General features: G+C 40.6%; 1 pseudogene; it reads right to left on the reverse strand.

Moving 5' to 3' along the window:
- Positions 1-9,489: 9,489 nt before the first annotated feature.
- On the reverse strand, positions 9,490-12,427 carry LOC114901393 (annotated as a pseudogene).
- Positions 12,428-22,443: the final 10,016 nt, after the last annotated feature.

Genomic DNA, 22,443 nt, shown 5'->3' on the forward strand with positions numbered 1-22,443 from the left:
AAGAAATACTCTTTACATCATATCTTGATATGGGTACAAAAAGCCTACATACATATAATTACAACAAACTTTCTTGTATTACGTGTGATAAATTTCATTTTTCCCTAATTTAATTCCCTTCGGTTCCAACCTGGCTATATTCTCTTTTGTTAAGAAAAATCTGTTCACAGCCTGCTAACTGTATTCACTGACCGCTAATGGTTAGTGATCTACAATTTGAGAAACTTTGCTGAAGATTATTCTGTTAACAGGTCATGTATACCACACTTCGTGAAACTGGTTACTATTTCTTGATCCATGTCATTGATAAAAATAAAAAAACAAGATAAGATACATTATCTAGTCCAACAGCATATCCCTAGAAATCTATTGAGAGGTTGAAACAGAGCCATTAATGAATATATTGATACTTTGCATGTGGTGGTTTATATATCCATTTGACAAACACTGAACCCAGGTATCAATTTAGGTAATGTGAATACAGCAGTGAATAAAGCAGTCCTTTACCTATGATATTTCTATCTTAGTGGCTAAAGTAGTTAATAAACAGAATGTATAAATAAGTATGTCAAGTGGTAATAAATGCAATGACAAAAAGTAAAGCAGGATAAACGAGAAAGACATGGGATGCCAGGCTATTTTATTTGGCAGAATTAGTGACTATTTCTCTTAAAAGAGAAATGAAGAAATGAGAAATAGCTGGGGAATGAGTATTCTAAACAGGGGAAAGAGCAAGTGCAAAGGCCCTGAGGCAGGATCAAGGAGCTAGAGAGGAGAACATTGCGGGAGGAGAGTGGTAGAGATGGGAGCAGAGAGGTCGTAGAGTCTAGGCCATGGACTGCTTTACAGGCCTTGGCAATTACTGGATTTTACTCAAGAGAAAGGGGAAGCTACTGAAGTGCTTTTGCAGCTGAGTTACGTGATCTTTTAGACTTACATGCTAAAAGACTCAGACTGCTGTGGGGAGAGTAGAACACAGGGAAGATGGGGCAAAGGAAGGTATTGCAAAGGTCCAGGCAAAAGGGGGTGGTGACTTGCGTTAGGAAGATAACAACAAAGATGGTGAGAAGTGATGAATTCTGCTTCTATCTAGTAGGTAAGGCTGACCATACCTGCTGATAAATTGTATGGGGGTTCAAAAGAAGGGAAAAAGCCAAGTCCCTATCGTTCCATTTTATGTATTTTTATAACATTAGTTACCATTTATAATTACACTATGTATTTTTTATTTCTTGTTTATTGTCTTCCTTAACCCGTAGATTAGGTATTGCATGAGATTAGAAGCCTTGTCTATCTGTTCACAGCCATATTCCAGCACCTAGAAGAGTGCCTGGCACTAAAGATGCTTATTACATATTTGCTTGTATGAACGAGTGAAAGGAAGGGAATTTGACGTCCTGAGTCCTAAATACATTTTGACCTTTTCACCGCTAATTTCACTTCTAGGAATCTATTTTGAGGAAATCTTCACAAATACAAAGCCTTATACCCATAGACACTCATCAGAGCAACTGATGCTAATAGTGGAAAATCAAACACATCCTAATTGTTCAACAAGAAGAAAATCTGGGGCACTTCCCAAAGGTTTAAGGAAGACTTTGACCACTTTCAGGGCAGGACAGTGGATGGCAGGAAACAGCTGTCTCTGCCAGGGCGTTAGCACCAGAGCCCAGCAGACCCGTGGACAGAGGACCATGCCAGCTGGATGGCAGGGTGATGTTAGTTCACTTCAAATCATGCATTCTAATCACAACTCTTAAAATCTCGAGGGTTTAATTTTAAAAGTTTTACAGCGGGCTTTGAGCCAGTTCTGGGGCCTCATTATTGTCAGCTCTCTTCACCATGGGCCTGTGTGGAGGGACTTAGGGGGAAGGAGAGAAGTAACTAAGGGAGGAGAAGCGTACATATAGAAAAACACGAGGGAAAGTGAGTGCAGAGCTTCAGTTAAAACCCAGCTGGGCAATTTGCATCAGTGAGTCTAACTCTGAGAAGGAAAAGGTAGTCTTAGGAAACGCTGTGGGAATATGGGTTTGCTTGGCTTACCCTCAGAGGTAACACTTCCCATAGACATTGCAGTATAGCTCATGGCAGGAACTCGGCATCTTCCTGTGGAAACTCGTGCTGCTGTGCTCAAACTTGACACACTGGCATGTACCATTTTACTAATTATTGAAACCTACACTTATTCTGAGTGCTGAGTGCTGGGGAAAATAAATGAGATATATAACCCCATTTTTTCCTCACCAAAGGAAGAATCCTCTTTAAAAAAACTTGCACACAACAGAGTTCTAGTATCCAATCTTCAGTATATTTATTCCCAAATCAAAGAATTTCTGAGCTGAAAGGTAATCTGAGCTATTTTGCCTCTTTATCTTACAAATAAGGAAAATGATGTCCAGAGAGTACCTCAAGGTAGTAGAGAAAAGAAGAGAATGCTTTGTTTTCTGACCCTTATTTCAGCTCTGTCTCCATGATTCTGTACTGTTTACTCATTTTTTAATGGATTTACTTATTCAACAAATATTTACTGAAAATTTATGTGCAATGCACTGGTTAGCCATTGGGGAAAGATAAAAAGAAAATGAATTAGATTTTCCAGGGATGTGTACTCTGCATGTACATGTTCTTGTACTCATTCTTTCTCTCTTCCCTCTGCCTAACTCGAAAACCAACTTTAGGTGCCCAGGACTTTGATCATTGGGAGCCAAATGCAGGACCTAATGCAAAGGGGAAAATGTAGTTACTATTTGGGCTTCCAGAGACTCGAAGATTTGGGTGGAATTCTTGGAGGAAGAGGCTGTGAAGTTGGCCTGGGGATCCTACAGTTGTGGGTACATCTAGTATAGCACTTGGGGATCTTGGCTGGATAGCAACAGAAAAGAAAGCCTTGGCTAAATTTTGCAGGAAGGAAATTTACTAGAAGTAATTTGGGTACTTCTCATGACTAATGTTATATATGGAGAACTGGGCCTGAATACCCTAGGCACCAAAATTTAGATGTTTGGAAGAGCAGCAAAAATTATGCCACAAGAAGAGTTTGGTTGACATGTGGCTGCTGTGGTCACTGGTCACTGGATGCCACCAACAGAATTAATTCCATACTTTACACTCCCCGTGTGTCAACTACTAGCTACAGGGTTGAGGGGAAATATATATGTATCTGGCATTTTTAGCACGTGTGTTGTGAAGAAGAACCTTGTCTTACACGGTGACTTGGACTATTTGAGAAGACCCCAAACAAAATGAGGGTCCTAATGCTGAGCAGCCAAAAAAGAAAAACACCCAAAACTCTAAAAAGTCTGTTTAAAATTGAATATAATTGAGTTGAGACCAAATAGGCAATCTGTATAAATTTAGTCAGATTTCCACTTTTTCATCCATAGAAGGTTTCTAGGTATGAATTAATAAATGTTAACATAGGTTTATCCTAGATACCCAAAGATATATTGGGAAGTAAGGTGCTATGATTAGGGGGAAAGCTCCCAGATATTTTACTATAATGAAAATAATCTCTGAGCTAATTAGATATCTGTAAAAGAAAAACTATCTTTTACACATTAGTCTCTTAAACGTCAAGCATATAACAAAATCCAAATCCAATTGAATTAATAGAAGATCACTTAGGCTGACTTACGGATCATGTTCTATCTAATCTCTTTCCTTTTACTTGAGAACTACTTCATAATTTCCTATAAAACTAAATTTAATTTACTTCCCCCCCCTTTCAAGCACGTGTCAAAATTTCTCGCTCCGTACTGGATTATTCACATCTTCATTGTAGAAATATTCTCTAGTATTTCATTATCTTCAAAAACAAATTTTTCTTAGTCCTTTATCCCTCTAGTTATCACTCTTTTTCTTTGCTTCCATACCAAGAAAACCGTGTCAAAAGTGTTTCGAATATGGGTTGTCTCAAATCCCTCACCTCCCATTCTCCTTGACCTGTTTTCTGACTCAGCCACCACCCACAAGGACCGACCCCAAAATTGTCTCCACGCTCGTTTCACGTGACTTTTTCACGAGCATTCAGCAACATGAACTGTTGACATCTCCCCCCTTCTTTGCTATAAAAAACTATTTTCTTCTCCACAGTTCTGTGACACTGTAATAAATTTGGGCTTTCTTCTTATCTCACCAAAAGCTAGTCTTCCCCAATCTCATTTGCTTTCACTAAAATAGTGGCTTGCAGCGTACTAGTGTTCTTTTTCTTAAGGAATTCAGTGTGGCCTAAAGCTTTGAATACCGTCTATATTCTAATGAGTTCTAAATTTATATCTTCACACTGGACCTCTGCTCTGAAGTCTAGACTCATCTATCAAACTGCCTATCTAATAACTCCTCTTAATTTTGTACTCCAAAGCTCTAAAGTCTAGACTCATATATCAAACTATTTCATGTTTTCTCTTAACCCCATACTCTCATTTCCCATCATCTCAGTTAAAGGTATGAAAAACACTGAGGGCTCATTTGCAGCAACATGGATGGACCTAGAGATTTCCATACTAAGTGAAGGAAACCAGATGGAGAAAGACAAATATATAATATCACTTTTATGTGGAATCTTAAAAAAAAAAGATACAAATGAACTTCTTTCCAAAACAGACGTAAAAAGCAAACTTATGGTTACCAAAGCAGAAAGGGGGCTCGGGGGAGGGATAGATTAGGAGGTTGGGATTAACATATATATACACACTACTATATGTAAAATAGGTAACCAACAAGGACCTACTCTATTGCACAGGGAACTATACTCAATATTTTGTAATGACCTACAAGGGAAAAGGACCTGAAAAAGAATCTATCAATCTATCTACCTACCTACCTATCTATCACCTATCTCTAAATTGGTGTGCAGTAAACTTGAAACTAACACGATATTGTAAATCAACTATATTTCAACAAAAAATTAAAACAAAACAAAACAAAACCCACTGAGGGCTCAAGCCAAGAGCCTAGGTGTCATCCTCGATCTCTCTTTACCTGTCCCCATCACATCCACTTCATCACTCTTCATCACTATTATATACAATCCCAAAATATAGAGGGTCATATTTTCTGAAAATAATGACTGTTTTCCCCTTCCTTTGCAGTCTGTTTTTCTTGTCCAAATGCATTAATAAAGACCTCCAAGGATATGCTGAAGGTAGCACTAAGAGTGAACATTCTTTTCACATTCTTGAGTGTAATGTGAGTGCTTCTGCTTTTTAACTACTGAGTATAATGCTTGCTAAAGGTTTCTGGTGCATATACTACTTGTTATAGGAAGTTTCTACTTCACTGTCTTACAAAATGTTTAATCATGACTGTGTCTTGAATTTTTCAAACTATTTTTTGTCACGATTGTAAAGTTTTTCTCTTACGATCTGTAAATTCAGCGAACGTATTAGGTATACTATAAATGCATCATTCTTGCATTCTTGAGATGGATCTGTTCCCCCAAGCTACCTTCTCTGGATTTGGAGAATTCCTATGGTCACTCCTCTCTGTAAAGCACTTTGCACTGAGCAGGTTCTTGGTTTTCTTTTACCATGTGATACCATCTCCCTGGATCTTTTAGGGGCTGCTGTGTTAGAATTTTAGAAAAGATCTGGTCTTCCTAGTAATCTAGGGCCAGGAGTCGAAAGAGGCTGGAGCCTGTGCTCAGTGTGCCATCTTGAGGACAGACAGGAAAGGACGGGATTACTTTGGTTGATGATATAAAAAGATTTGGGGATCATCCTGACTTAGAGGAATGCCCTTGATCCAGAATTTAACAGCATATATCAGGACTAGTGGGAGTGATGATTCAGAGAAAAGAAAAACCTCTCCAAAATTAATGTTGGCTTGAAGTTCAAGTGAAGAGAGAAAAGAAACAGGTATGCGAAGAAGTGAAGACAGAGACCATAAAATGTCAAGACCTAAGAAATTTATTTTAAAAATGATTACATCCCTTGAAAGTTTCCATCTTCATTCCCCACAAAAATTTTGCTAAAAACAAACGTTCTCATAAGTACTGAATCTTGAATATATGAGTGGTTGGGAGGAGACCAATGGAAAGTTCCCACTCATCCAGTCTGACCACAAATATGACCAAAATTTTTGTAGCCGGGTATGAGTTGTAAAAAAATAGAGGAAAGGCTAAAGTCATATTACTGCTTCCTTCTAGAATAATGGAAGAATTTCTTTGAATTTCAGCAAATATCATAGGGCTCTATAAGATATTCATTGTGGACAGGCGTTGGGAGTCCTTAATCAGTCTTGTCAGCCAACAAATACCTATCCATAAAAAACTTTCGATGCGTCAGGAACTGTGCTATTTATTGGGGATAAAGTCTGAGAAATATAGACGGCAGCCTTGCCTTCATGCAGTGTGCAGTCTGGTGAGGGAAGAGAACATTAAACACACATTAAATGTGAATGTGATGAGAAGTATTGAGTGAAGCATGGGTGGTGTGGCTGCTGGTAAGCAGCGTGCATGGTCAGGACACAGCTGGGCATGGCGTTTCCTCTAAAAAATGACTTTTAGATTGAGACCCAAAAGAGAAGACAAAGAACCATTGTCAGCCTTTCCGACCAGATTCCTGTCTTTCCAAAGCTGGAAAATAAAACCCAAATTCTTTGTCTAGCCTCTCTGTCCAGAGGTGCCTTTAAAAACAAGAGTGTATGGTTTCAGAATCATGGAATTCTAGAGGCGAAGGCTTTGGTGACTGTTGGTTATCTTTACCATCAGTGGAAGACTGGCTTGTGTTACCACTGTCTCAACTCATGTTATACTGCAGCTGCCCACTGTGAGTATAGGAGAGGGATGTGAAAGCAGGAGGGTCTATTCCAGGTAAATCCTTCCTGAGAAAAGGCAGGAGTCACATTGCTCCAATAGCAAACTGGAGAGGACTTAAAAAGGGGAAAAATTTTATTTGGACATTTCTGATGACAGGTAACAGGAACTCAGCTCAAACTGGCAGAAGCAAAAGGAAGCAATTTATTGATTCAAGGAACAGAAGAGTCTGGGTGTTGCCATGGAGCTTGCAGCACTACTAGATCTAGATTCTTGAACAATGTCCTTAAGGATATAGATCTTTGTCTTTGTCATTGTTTTTCTTTGTGTGGGTTTCATTGTCCGTCAGCCTCTCTTTATGCAAAGATGATATTACAAGGCAACTCCTGGCTTAAATGGCTCATGGAACCTGTGATCTCAGAAAAAAAATTGTTCTTCCTCACCAGTGACTTTATTACTTATCAAAAAAGGATACTGCCTGGTTCTACTTAAGTCATGTGAACATCTGCAATCCAGTCACTAGGTCCAGAGGATGGAGTACTCTGGTTGTCCATGGTCTTGTGCAAGCTCTTATGATGGGAATGCTGTGGTCCCTTGATTGACAACCCCATTCCAATCATGGAGAAGGTAGAGGCAGCTCTCAAGAGGAAGCTTCATAGAACAGATGAAAAAGTGAGTAAGTCCACTAAAGAAAGGCGCATTTATGTATTTTTCTCCTTTGAGCTTACATTTGGCTCCTGTAACTAGAGGAAGAGTAGCTATGATCATATGTTCTTACAGTTAATCCAAATTAACTGTTCTTACAGTTAATCCTTGCTCTGCCACTTGTTAGTTTGTCACTTTGAAATTTAAGCATCCTTGTGTGCCAGTGAAGATTATATATGCATACATGGCTTAGCAGTACTCCACTCAGCACGGATTTGCAGCAGCATTAATCCTCCAGCACAGAAGATACTGACCAAAACGCAACCACGTGCCTTGCAAAGGTTTCATTGATATGCATGGAACAAGCCAATATTTCTTTTTTTTTTTTTTAACATCTTTATTGGAGTATAATTGCTTTACAGTGGTGTGTTAGTTTCTGCTGTATGACAAAGTGAATCAGCTTTATGTATACATGTATCCCCATATCTCCTCCCTCTTGCGTCTCCCTATCCCACCCCTCTAGGTGGACACAAAGCACCGAGCTGATCTCCCTGTGCGATGCAGCTGCTTCCCACCAGCTATCTGTTTTACATTTCGTAGTGTATGTATGTCCATGCCACTCTCTCACTTTGTCCCAGCTTACCCTTCCCCCTCCCTGTGTCCTCAAATCCATTCTCTACATCTGCGTCTTTATTCCTGTCCTGCCCCTAGGTTCATCAGAACTATTTTTTATCTTTTTTTTTTAGATTCCATATGTATGTGTTAGCATACGGTATTTGTTTTTCTCTTTCTGACTTACTTCACTCAGTGTGACAGACTCTAGGTCCATCCATGTCACTACAGATAACTCAGTTTCGTTTCTTTTTATCAAGCCAGTATTTCTTTCGTTTGCTTGCCGTGGTCTATCTTTCTGACACTAACATCAAATTTTCTCAGATTACAGGTTTTGAATTGTCAGCAAATTGTTTGATCATTTCCCAAAGGAACCACATGGGGTATTTGGTAGACCGTGTGGCAGCTCCCATCTGTAGAGATGAAATGGATGTGCGTGGTCCTCTATGCTGCAGGAATAATTCTAAAGAATTTTGTGAAGTAGTAAATCAGCACCCCCTCCCCTATGCAAATGAAATATATCTTCATGAAGTTTAACCTATTATAACGTTAGAGCTGTAATTTCCAGGAACACGTTTTCCTACTTGGAACAGGACCTGTAATAGTTCCTAACTCAGGGTCGCTGCAATCAGGAAATGACTTGGTCCAGTTAAAGCACTTGCTGGCTGGCACACAGTGAGTTCTCTATCATGTAGTTGTTATTATTCATTTTCTTTTTCTTCTTATTATTTATTTATATTTATTTTTAAAATTTAGTTACTTATTTTTGGCTGCATTGGGTCTTCGTTGCTGCACGCGGGCTTTCTCTAGTTGCGGTGCGCAGGCTTCTCACTGCGGTGGCCTCTCTCGTTGCGGAGCATGGGCTCCAGGCGCGTGGGCTTCAGTAGTTGTGGCTCACGGGCTCTAGACGCAGACTCAGTAGTTGTGGCGCACGGGCTTAGTTGCTCCACGGCATGTGGGATCCTCCTGGACCAGGGCTCGAACCCATGTCTCCTGCATTGGCAGGCGGACTCTCAACCACTGCGCCACCGGGAAAGCCCCTATTATTCATTTTCATCAAGTATCTGTTGACCAACTACTGTGTTCAAACCATGCAGACAAAAGATATTTGTGAAACGTATGAAATAATTTTAGGATAAAGAGAAAGGTGCTCTAAAGGGATCCAAGGAAAGACATTCCTGGGGTTAAGTCTTTGGGTCTGAGCAGTTCCTGTCACCCAATAAAGCAAATGTAAAACACTAAACAAATCAAGAAAGAAATCTCTTAAGATTAAAAAATAAAACTAGAGAAAACGTGGTTGAGTTATGCAAATTACTAGTTTTGAAAAATCACTAATTTAATCTCTATGTTGCAAATGAATTAGGATATTCTGAACAAGACTGAGAAAAAAAAATAAAGCTGAAATTTGGGTTGATTATGTGAGGATTAGATCTGTTATATCCAATGATCTGTTTTAAAGTGAACATTTCTACAATTCTTCACTCCTTTCTGTAGTGTGCATATGATTTCATGGGATTTTCTTGCCACTCAGGCAGACAGGGCAGGCTATCAGCCACTTTCTTCTGGACAGGCCAGCCCCAGGCCTCAAAGGAAGGAGCCAGATTCTTCTGCACCTTTTCAGAGAACTTCTTCACCACAGATTCATCTTGCCAGTGTTGTCTTTGGGGATGCCAGAGAGGGTCTGGTACTCAGGAAAGAGCTGGACAAATGCCTCCCACCCAAAGGCCTCCTGGAGCTGGGAAGAGAAGGAAGGGGCAGAATGAGGTGTCTGGACTACAAAAGCCACGCCCCCCCCCACATACTCACATAAAATTACATGATAATGCTTAGTTGTAAGCTATCTTTTAACACTGATTTAATTCTCAACAGTGGCTCTCTCCTTCTCCATTCTCTCATATGCTCATTCCAGTGACTGGTGTCATATCTTATTCTGCCTCACTCCAGTCTCAGAGATGGAGTCTGTGCTTGCACTTTACTTGGTCTCTAATAAATGGTAGTCACTTTTAGTATTATTATTTTTCTCCTAAGCTTAGTGGTAGATAAAGATTTTAATCTGACATAGGTGAGGATCATCTTGTGTAGCTGAAAAGTGGAATCCTTCCACTTGAAAACACAGACACCACCCAGATGTAAAGATATTTTTGTTCTTTGTTGAAGACTCGACTCTTAGTAAGTCTGCCACATTGCCTTATGGAGACAGGCAGATGTGTAAAAAGAATGCATTTTTTTTTTGTGGGTAGAGCTAGGATGAACTCAGACATAGGGAGAGATGTGTACTCAGAGTCAGTTCCTGGAAGGCCCTCTGAAATGGATAGTCGGGATTATAGAACTTGAGAGCTAGAAAGGACACAATCCTGGTCCATCATTTAGGAATCTCTGACCCTGGAGAAGCACTGCCTTGAAGACAAGTTAAAGTAGAATGTCTCAGCCAACACCACTATCATTCTTTCATTATTGCTCAGCTGAGATCACAGACTGAGCCATTAGGAGATATCTAATACTAATTATAATCAACTTATTAAGTTAAATTAAATTTTAATTAATTGAATTGAATTAAATAACTGACAACCTGGGGTCATTTCAACACAATTGTGACATGGGGGAGCAAGTAACTAATATCTCAAAGGAACATATTCAGGGAAGGCTTCTTGGAGAAGGTGACAATGGTCTGATTTTGAAAGACGGACAGTTTTCTTGGTATATAAAGAAGGCAAAACTATTTCGGTGAGAAAGAGCAATATTTGCAAATGTACAGAAACATGGACCATGGCAATGTGTTCTGAAAACTGTAAACAGTTTGGATTTGCTGGCGAATGAGTAAGAAGGCAAGAATCTGGATCTCGAGGCAGGAGGAGAAGGCAGAGCCAGTTACTAAAGAGTGTGGCATTCTACCTGGAGGCACCAGGGAGTTACTGAAGTTTTAGTAGCTGAAATGTATGTTTTTTTGTCAGCACCTTTAGAAGACAGGTCAGTTGGGATCATGGATAGAAGCAGGGAGACTAGTGAAGAGGCTATTGGAATAGCTTGGATGACAGACGCCCGGGACTTGAATTTTGACCATGTGGTGGGAATGGAAGGCGAGGGGTCAGGGAGGTGGCCGCCTGGCCTGAATCCAGCCCCAGAGCTATGGAAGTCCAGGTAGAGAGCAGTGAAGGGAGTCTGCCCCCAAGGGCTTTGAATTGAACTTGCAGGTCAAGCTTCTGGGACACTGACTCTTTCACGCATGCGCTCAGACAGATTAGTTATTGCTAAGGAAAATGGAACAGTCCAAATTTATTGTGCGGCCTGAAGTAATCTCGGAATCTTTGGAATTGTGAACATCCAGAGATGGCATGCGGTAGTGCCAAAGGCGCGGGGGTCTGGAGTCAGAACACCAAACCTGAGTTCTAGGTCTTCCCCTTTCTCTCAGTTTTAAGGTCGATGACAGACTGCTTATGCCCTTTAACCTTCAGCTTCTGCACTTGCCAAATGAGGGTTGTGATAATACGTCCTTAGTGTGTTTCATGAGGCTGGCAAGGATTAGATGGGGGAAATGGAAGGGAAGGCTTTGAAAAGCTGAAAAACACTACACATGTTACTTATTTTATAATGGAACTAGGACTTATCCACACTTGGGGTTTGAGTAAGAAGATACCATTTTGAGAAACTTGCTACCAGGTCACTTTCCCCAGCCTGTGTCCTCGTAATGCATTGTTGTAGTGAGGTGATGTTCTTGTCTTCTGAACTATAAAGATAACTCAGGAGAAACCACTCAATTTTGTATTTGGCAAAGCTGCGAGTCTACCTCAAGTTTTCATGGCCAGAACTGTGTTATCGTGCTATACTTTTCACAATGATTCCACCCACTTTCATTTATTTTCACAAAGTTCTGAGGTAGAGGGGAGGAGTAGGACACATATCATTATCCACTTTAGACATGTAAAACCTGAGCCACAGAGAGACACCACCATGCAGCCGTCTCCCATGTCCAGGGGAGGCGGTGCACCCATGGCTGGTGGCGGTGTTGAAGGAGTTGTAGTGTGGTCCCCGTTTCCCTCCATTTCTGCTCTGTACCTGAAGATACGTTTCCAGAGCCGTCCACATGTTCCAGTCACTCAGGGGGGTTCCCTTGTCCATGTGCATTTTGATCCTCTGCTCCCGATTTTGAGGACTCAGACCAGAGTGGGCCTGATTCCCGGGGATGTCCAGCACTGTCTCACTCACATAGACTGACCAGAGGTTGCACATGGCCCCACTGGTATGAGGATGGATAATCCATCCAGAATGCTTCAAGTTGCGGCCCATCTCGTGGAAGAGACCCCAGATGCCTTTGGATCTTATGATCGTCTCATCAAGGAACACAGGCACTGACTGCACGTGGCACATGATGGGGTATCCAGACTGCATCCAACCTGAAGGAAGCAATAAGGAAGAAGAACTGAGGTGATGAACGATGTTCTTTGTAGATTGTATCTCTCCCACCATCCCAGGAAGCCCAGAACATTTTAAGTAGTCCCAGATTAATCAGAAAAGCATCCGACTTTACCCTCTTGTCCAAGCTTATTTGTAATCTAGCCGGTCTCCTTCCCAGTTTCTTGGACTTTTTCATTTTCATCCCTACTTGACCCCAGGGGTATACCTACATGTAATGTGACTATTAGTGTCATCATTCCTTTTTCTTTTTTTTCCATTTTTGCATGGGTGACTATTCCCGTGAATTGCTATGTGGGTGATGTGTTTCAGTGCCATGATGTCCTGTGTCTGCATTTGGGACTACGAGGGAAAACACTATAATTTCTCCCTTCTCTAATTTAGTCTTGATCCATTTTATGGAATCATTTTGAGAGCCTGAGGACGGCAATCAGACTCCCTCATTTTTCTCTAAATACCTACATTTACTCCAGGGTTGTTTTTTTTTTAACATCTTTATTGGAGTATAATAGTTTTACAATGGTGTGTTAGTTTCTGCTTTATAACAAAGTGAATCAGTTATACATATACATATGTCCCCATATCTCTTCCCTCTTGCATCTCCCACCCTCCCAACCCTCCCTATCCCACCCCTCTAAGTGGTCACAAAGCACCAAGCTGATCTCCCTGTGCTATGCGGCTGCTTCCCACTAGCTATCTATTTTACGTTTGGTAGTGTATATATGTCCATGCCACTCTCACTTTGTCCCAGCTTACCCTTCCCCCTCCCCGTATCCTCAAGTCCATTCTCTAGTAGGTCTGCATCTTTATTCCCGTCTTGCCCCTAGGTTCATCTGACCATTTTTTTTCTTTTTCTTTTTTTTTTCTAGATTCCATATATATGTGTCAGCATACAGTATTTGTTTTTCTCTTTCTGACTTACTTCACTCTGTATGACAGACTCTGGGTCCATCCACCTAACTACAAATAACTCAATTTCATTTCCTTTTATGGCTGAGTAATATTTCATTGTATATATGTGCCACATCTTCTTTATCCATTCATCTGATGATGGACACTTAGGTTGCTTCCATGTCCTGGCTGTTGTAAATAGAGCTGCAATGAACATTTTGGTACATGACTCTTTTTGAATTATGGTTTTCTCAGGGTATATGCCCAGTAGTGGGATTGCTGAGTCATAAGGAAGTTCTATTTTTAGTTTTTTAAGGAACCTCCATACTGTTCTCCATAGTGGCTGTATCAGTTTACATTCCTACCAACAGTGCAAGAGGGTTCCCTTTTCTCCACACCCTCTCCAGCATTTATTGTTTGTAGATTTTTTGATGATGGCCATTCTGACCGGTGTGAGATGATATCGCATTGTAGTTTCGATTTGCATTCCTCTAATGATTAATGATGTTGAGCATTCTTTCAGGTGTTAGTTGGCAATCTGTATATCTTCTTTGGAGAAATGTCCGTTTAGGTCTTCTGCCCAGTTTTGGATTGGGTGTTTGTTTTTTTGATATTGAGCTGCATGAGTTGCTTGTATGTTTTGCAGATTAATCCTTCGTCAGTTGCTTCATTAGCAGATATTTTGTCCCATTCTGAGGGTTGTCTTTTGGTGTTGTTTATGGTTTCCTTTGCTGTGCAAAAGCTTTTAAGTTTCATTAGGTCTCATTTGTTTATTTTTGTTTTTATTCCATTTCTCTATGAGGTGTGTCAAAAAGGATCTTGCTGTGATTTATGTCATAGAGTGTTCTGCCTATGTTTTCCACTCAGAGTTTGACAGTGTCTGGCCTTACATTTAAGTCTTTAATCTATTTTGAGTTTAGTTTTGGGTATGGTGTTAGGGAGTGTTCTAATTTCATTCTTTTACATGTAACTGTCCAGTTTTCCCAGCACCACTTATTGAAGAGGCTGTCTTTTCTCCACTGTATATTCTTGCCTCCTTTATCAAAGATAAGGTGACCATATGTGTGTGGGTTTATCACTGGGCTTTCTATCCTGTTCCATTGATCTATCTTTCTGTTTTTGTGCCAGTACCATACTGTCTTGATTACGGTAGCTTTGTAGTATAGTCTGAAGTACAGGAGCCTGATTCCTCCAGCTTTGTTTTTCTTTCTCAAGATCGCTTTGGCTATTTGGGGGTCTTTTGTGTTTCCATACAAATTGTGAAAATTTTTGTTCTAGTTCTGTGAAAAATGCCATTGGTAGTTTGATAGGGATTGCATTGAATCTGTAGATTGCTTTGGGTAGTATAGTCATTTTCACACTGTTGATTCTTCCAATCCAAGAACATGGTATATCTCTCCATCTATTTGTATCATCTTTAATTTCTTTCATCAGTGTCTTATAATTTTCTGCACATAGGTCTTTTGTCTCCTTACGTAGGTTATTCCTAGATATCTTATTCTTTTTGTTGCAGTGGTAAATGGGAGTGTTTTCTTAATTTCACTTTCAGATTTTTCATCATTAGTGTATAGTAATGCTAGAGACTTCTGTGCATTAATTTTGTATCCTGCTACTTTACCAGATTCATTGATTAGTTCTAGTAGTTTACTGGTAGCGTCTTTAGGATTCCCTATGTATAGTATGTCATCTGCAAACAGTGACAGCTTTACTTCTTCTTTTCCAATTTGGATTCCTTTAATTTCTTTTTCTTCTCAGATTGCTGTGGTTAAAACTTCCAAAACTATGTTGAATAATAGTGGTGAGAGTGGAAAACCTTATCTTGTTCCTGATCTTAGTGGAAATGGTTTCAGTTTTTCACCATTGAGGACAATGTTGGCTGTGGGTTTGTCATATATGGCCTTTATTACGTTGAGGAAAGTTCCCTCTATGCCTACTTTCTGCAAGGTTTTTATCATAAATGGGTGTTTAATTTTGTCGAAAGCTTTCTCTGCATCTATTGAGATGATCATATGGTTTTTCTCCTTCAATTTCTTAATAAGGTGTGTCACATTGATTGATTTGCGTATATTGAAGGATCCTTGTATTCCTGGGATAAACCCCACTTGATCATGGTGTATGATCCATTTAATGTGCTGTTGGATTCTGTTTGCTAGTATTTTGTTGAGGATTTTTGCATCTATGTTCATCAGTGATATTGGCCTGTAGTTTTCTTTTTTTGTGACATCTTTGTCTGCTTTTGGTATCAGGGTGATGGTGGCCTTGTAGAATGAGTTTACGAGTGTTCCTTCCTCTGCTATATTTTGGAAGAGTTTGAGAAGGATAGGTGTTAGCTCTTCTCTAAATGTTTGATAGAATTCACCTGTGAAGCCATCTGGTCCTGGGCTTTTGTTTGTTGGGAGATTTTTAATCAGTTTCAATTTCAGTGCTTGTGATTTGTGTGTTCATATTTTCTATTTCTTCCTAGTTCAGTCTCGGAAGGTTGTGGTTTTCTGAATGTGTCCATTTCTTCCAGGTTGTCCATTTTATTGGCATAGAGTTGCTTGTAGTAATCTCTCATGATCCTTTGTATTTCTGCAGTGTCAGTTGTTACTTCTCCTTTTTCGTTTCTAATTCTGTTGATTTGAGTCTTCTCCCTTTTTTTCTTGATGAGTCTGGCTAATGGTTTATCACTTTTGTTTATCTTCTCAAAGAACCAGCTTTTAGTTTTATTGATCTTTGCTATAGTTTCCTTCATTTCTTTTTCATTTATTTCTGATATGATCTTTATGATTTCTTTCCTTCTGCTAACTTTGGAGTTTTTTTGTTGTTCTCTCTCTAATTGCTTTGGGTGTAAGGTTAGGTTGTTTATTTGAGATGTTTCTTTTTTTTTAATTAATTTTTCTTTTCTTTTCTTTTTTGCGGTACGTGGGCCTCTCACTGTTGTGGCCTCTCCCGTTGCGGAGCACAGGCTCCAGATGTGCAGACTCAGTGGCTATGGCTCTCGGACCCAGCCGCTCTGCAGCATGTGGGATCTTCCCTGACCGGGGCAGGAACCCATGTCCCCTGCATCGGCAGGCGGACTCTCAGCCACTGCGCCACCAGGGAAGCCCTGTTTCTTGTTTCTTAAGGTAGGATTGTATTGCTATAAACTTCCCTCTTAAAACTGCTTGCTGCATCCCATAGGTTTTGGGTCATCGTGTTTTCATTGTCATTTGTTTCTAGGTATTTTTTGATTTCCTCTTTGATTTCTTCAGTGGTCTCTTAGTTATTAAGTAGTGTATTGTTTAGCCTCCATGTGTTTGTATGTTTTACAGATTTTTTCCTGTAATTGATATCTAGTCTCATAGCGTTGTGGTCAGAAAAGATACTTGATACGATTTCAATTTTATTAAATTTACCAAGGCTTGATTTGTGACCCAAGATATGATTTTAAAGTCCATTTTGTCTGATACGAGAATTGCTACTCCAGCTTTCATTTGCATGGAATATCTTTTTCAATCCCCTCACTTTCAGTCTGTATGTGTCCCTAGGTCTGAAGTGGGTCTCTTGTAGACAGCGTATATATGGGTCTTGTTCTTGTATCCATTCAGCCAGTCTAGGTCTTTTGGTTGGAGCATTTAATCCATTTACATTTAAGATAATTATCGATATGTATGTTGCTATTTCCACTTTCTTAATTGTTTTGGGTTTGGTATTGTAGGTCTTTTCCTTGTCTTGTGTTTCCTGCCTAGAGAAGTTCCTTTAGCATTTGTTGTAAAGCTGGTGTGGTCGTGCTGAATTCTCTTAGCTTTTGCTTGTCTGTAAAGGTTTTAATTTCTCCATCAAATCTGAATGAGATCCTTGCTGGGTAGAGTAATCTTGGTTGTAGGTTTTTCTCCTTCATCACTTTAAATATGTCCTGCCACTCCCTTCTGGCTTGCAGAGTTTCTGCTGAAAGATCAGCTGTTAACCTTATGGAGATTCATTTGTATGTTATTTGTTGCTTTTCCCTTGCTGCTTTTAATATTTGTTCTTTGTATTTAATTTTTGATAGTTTGATTAATATGTGTCTTGGCATGTTTCTCCTTGGATTTATCCTGTATGGCACTCTCTTGGTTCCTGCACTTGATTAACTATTTCCTTTCCCATATTAGGGAAGTTTTCAAGTATAATCTCTTCAAATATTTTCTCATTCCCTTTCTTTTTCTCTTCTTCTTCTGGGACCCCTATAATTCGAATGTTGGTGCATTTAATGTTGTCCCAGATGTCTCTGAGACTGTCCTCAGTTCTTTTCATTCTTTTTTCTTTATTCTGCTCTGCTGTAGTTATTTCCACTATTTTATCTCCAGGTCACTTATCCGTTCTTCTGCCTCAGTTATTCTGCTGTTGATCCCTTGTAGAGAATTTTTAGTTTCATTTATTGTGTTGTTCATCATTGTTTGTTTGCTCTTCAATTCTTCTAGGTCCTTGTTAAACGTTTCTTGCATTTTGTCTATTCTATTTTCAAGATTTTGGATCCTCTTTACTGTCATTATTCCTATTCTTTTTCAGGTAGACTGCCTATTTCCTCTTCATTTGTTAGGTCTGGTGGGTTTTACTTTGCTCCTTCATCTGCTGTGTGTTTTTCTGTCTTCTCATTTTGCTTAACTTACTGTGTTTGGGGTCTCCTTTTCGCAGCCTACAGGTTTGTCGTTCCTGTTGTTTTTGGTGTCTGTCTGCAGTGGCTAAGATTGGTTCAGTGGGTTGTGTAGGTTCCTGGTGGAGGGGACTAGTGTCCGTGTTCTGGTGGATGAGGCTGGATCTTGTCTTTCTGGTGGGCAGGTCCATGTCCGGTGGTGTGTTTTGGGGTATCTATGGCATTATTATGATTTTAGGCAGCCTCCCTGCTAATGGATGGGGTTGTGTTCCTGTCTTGCTAGTTGTTTGGCATGGGGTGTCCAGCACTGTAACTTGCTGGTCGTTGAGTGAAGCTGGGTGTTGGCGTTGAGATGGAGATCTCTGGGAGATTTTCACCGTTTGATATTACGTGGAGCTGGGAGGTCTCTTGTGCACCAGTATCCTGAAGTTGGCTCTCTCCTCTCAGAGGCACAACCCTGGCGCCTGGCTGGAGCACCAAGAGCCTTTCATCCACATGGGTCAGAAAAAAAGAAAGAAAGAGAGAAAGAAAGGAAGAAAGGAAGGAAGGAAGGAGATAAAATAAAATAAAGTAAAATATATAAAATAAAGTTATTAAAAAATAATTAAGAAAATTAAAAACAAACAAACAAAAAAAAAACGGACGGACAGAACCCTAGGACAAATGGTAAAAGCAAAGCTATACAGACAAGATCTCACACAGAAGCATGCACATACACACTCACAAAAAGAGAAAAAGGGAAAAAAAAATACATCTTTTCTCCCAAAGTCCACCTCCTCAATTTGGGATGACTGGTTATCTATTCAGGTATTCCACAGATGCAGGTACATCACGTTGATTGTGGAGATTTAATCCGCTGCTCCTGGGGCTGCTGGGAGAGATTTCCCTTTCTCTTCTTTGTTCTCACAGCTCCGGGGGTTCAGCTTTGGATTTGGCCCTGCCTCTGCGTGTAGGTCGCCTGAGGGCATCTGTTCTTCACCCAGACAGGACGGGGTAAAGGAGCGGCTGATTCGGGGGCTCTGGCTCACTCAGGCCGGGGGGGAGGGAGGGGTACGGATGTGGGGCGAGCCTGCGGCGGCAGAGGCCGGCATGACGTTGCACCAGCCTGAGGCGCGCCGTGCGTTCTCCCGGGGAAGTTGTCTCTGGATCCCGGGACCCTGGCAGTGGCGGGCTGCACAGGCTCCCCGGAAGGGGGGTGTGGCTAGTGACCTGTGCTCGCACACAGGCTTCTTGGTGGCTGCAGCAGCAGCCTTAGTGTCTCATGCCCCTCTCTGGGGTCCGCGCTGTTAGCCGCGGCTCGCACCTGTCTCTGGAGCTCCTTTAAGCGGCGCTCTTAATCCCCTCTCCTTGCGCACCAGGAAACAAAGAGGGAAGACAAAGTCTCTTGCCTCCTCTGCAGGTCCAGACCTTTCCCCGGACTCCCTCCCGGCTAGCCGTGGCGCACTAACGCCCTGCAGGCTGTGTTCACGCCGCCAACCCCAGTCCTCTCCCTGCGCTCCCACCAAAGCCCGAGCCTCAGCTCCCAGCCCCGCCCGCCCCGGCGGATGAGCTGACAAGCCTCTCGGGCTGGTGAGTGCCGGTCGGCACCGAACCTCTGTGCGGGAATCTCTCAGCTTTGCCCTCTGCACCCCTGTGGCTGTTCTCTCCTGCACGGCACCGAAGCACCCCTTCCGCCACCCGCAGTCTCCGCCTGCGAAGGGGCTTCCTAGTGTGTGGAAACCTTTCCTCCTTCACTGCTCCCTCCCACTGGTGCAGGTCCTGTCCCTTTTCTTTTGTCTCTGTTTTTCCTTTTTTTTTTGCCCTACCCAGGTACATGCGGAGCTTCTTGCCCTTTGGGAGGTCTGAGGTCTTCTGCCAGTGTTCAGTAGGTGTTCTGTAGGAGCTGTTCCACATGTAGATGTATTTCTGATGTATCTGTGGGGAGGAAGGTGATCTCCACGTTTTACTCTTCCGCCATCTTGAAGCTCCTCCTGTATGTTTAAGAAGTCACTTAGAATCAAATCCCAGCAGAGTTTATTGTTGTAGTTGTTCGCTTATTTGTTTCGGTGGAACGCAATGAGCTGATTCTAAAATTTAAATGAAAGCAACAAAGAACCAAGAATAGTTGAATGTTCCTGAAGGAAAAAAAAGGTAGAACAAATATCAAGATTTTTTGTAAGAATATTGCAAAAGCATAGCATTGTCATAGAGATAGAAAAATTAATCAACAGAAAGGAAGAGAGAGCATCCAGGAAGGCCCACCCATATACAGACACTTGACCCTGTAGATGAGAGGAGAGGGGGGGAGCTTTTTAATGAACAGTGCTATGATAACTGGGAATCCATGTTTTTAAAAACTGAAATTGTGTTTCTACTTCACACTATACACAAAACTCATTCAAAGATCTAAAATTGAAAGAAAATTTATAAAACGTTAGAAGGATACTGTAGAAAAAATATCTACATGAAGTATGGGTAAACAAAAAAATTAATCAAGATACAGATAGCACTAACCATAAGGAAAAGATTACTAACTTTGACTACATAAATTTAAGAAACAATGTTTATCAAAAGATACCCTAAGAAGAAGGGCAACCCAGAGTGGGAGAAGTTATCAGTTACACAAAGAACTGACCACAGTTATATACACAAAATATCATGACACAGAAAATCCAACAGAAAAATGCATGAGAGACTTAAATGGGCACTTCAAAAACAAAAACAAAACCAAAAAATAAAAATCTAAATGTCTAATTAATATATGGAAACTGTTCGACCTCATTAGTAACCTCTGTGCTGGATCTCTGAACATGTGAGATTTTGCATGAGCATGAGTCATTTAAAAGCAGTCTCTGTTTCCTACAGCTCTCTGGCTCTCCTGTGCACAGGCCCCACAGGCCTAAAAGCCAGATGTTTTGGCGCTCATCTTCCCAGTGCAGGACTCCTGGGCTGGGAAGCTCAATGTGGCGCTTGAACCCCTCGCTCTTTTGAGAGAGCCTCTGCAGTTGTGATTATCCTTTCATTCAGGGGTCTTCTACCCGGGGTGTGGGTGTTGACTATACTGCATCTCCACCCTGCCTCCCCATCCTGTGGTTCCTCTTTACAGCTTTAGTTGTGGAAAATCTTTTCTGCTATACTTAAGGTCATTCTCATTGATAGGTGCTCTGTAAATAGTGTAATTTTGGTGTGCTCATGGGAGGAGGTGAGCTCAGGGTCTTCCTACTCTGCCATCTTGGCCACACCTCCTACAATTATTATTTGAATTGTACATATGTTTTACGCAATTTTTTTGTGAGCATGATGCATTTCATAATAATAAGAATATTGTTGGGTTGCTTATTGTGACTCTAAAAACTTCAAATTCAGTTATTAGAGCACATTATAACTTGTGTAGAAATCATGACAATGTTCATAAAAATACTTTTCCCCCCATTGTTAAAGTCTGTATTATAACAACAGGATTATGGCAAGTAAAGATAAAAGTCCTACTTGCTTCTCAGTTGTATCTTATTGCTTCTTCATTCAAATTGTCTGTCCCTAGCACAGATTCAAAGAATTTCCATGTTTCCTCTAAATTTGATCTTTAAATGTCTTAAGACTATATCCCAACTCCCAACCCCTACTCCAAGGTCTCATTATCTCTGGAGGGGTTCCCAAGAGGTTTGAGTATTTTTGATAGGAAATCGTAATAGCCTAGTCAAATTAATTTAAATCACTATTGCCTTAAACTGAGAACTGTGTACATCAAGGAGTCTTGCTTCAAGTAAAGACAAAGAAAAATAGAGTAGAATCTCCCTCAGTACTATCTGTTCTTCTTTGTCCTTTTCCACTTGAGTGTAGGATTTTGGTAACAATTAAAGGAATACATTGACTCAGATCCTTCTAAGGGCAACCAGCTATTCACATTCATACATCAATTTCTTGCCACTAGAGGAATAGCTAGAGCTCCCTAGAACATGAGTTCTGATTAAGATATCCACTGCATAATTCTGCTTAGAATCTTTTCATATATATATACACACACACACATTTTTATGTATATTTGGTTGGTATCAATATATGAGACTAAAATTGTACTTAATCTGTATATTTGACCAGCGCTTTTCAGATTTACTTGTTCTATATTAGTTTGGATCCAGTATACTAATTGTCCCACACACTAGCGCTTGATCCCAGGTCCCAGATCATTGGAGGTGGTGCAGGAATTTTCTTTGTACCTAAACATTTGATTCTGCAGCCTTTCAAGATCTTTGGGCAGGACATAGATGTTGCTTTCAGTGCTGTCTTAAGCAGGGCCACAAAGTTCTTGACAAAAAGTTTGAGAACAGAGAATCAAAACTAAAGACCCATGAGGTCAGAACTCTGCTCTTAAGAGTAGCGTTAGAACTCCCTGGTCATGGATCCTATTTTGATGAGGTGATGAATGACCAAGATATGGATGAAACTCCTCATGAATTTATTTCCAAATGTACTTGGACATTTTTTTTGGCAGAGGTCTTATTAGCCTTAATTGTCCTGTGGCTGGAGATATTTTCATTACTCAATTTTTGAAAAAATA

This window comes from Monodon monoceros, unplaced genomic scaffold (genome assembly GCF_005190385.1).
Source record: "Monodon monoceros isolate NGI ecotype Baffin Bay Population unplaced genomic scaffold, NGI_Narwhal_1 Super_Scaffold_2, whole genome shotgun sequence".
NCBI lineage: Eukaryota > Metazoa > Chordata > Mammalia > Artiodactyla > Monodontidae > Monodon > Monodon monoceros.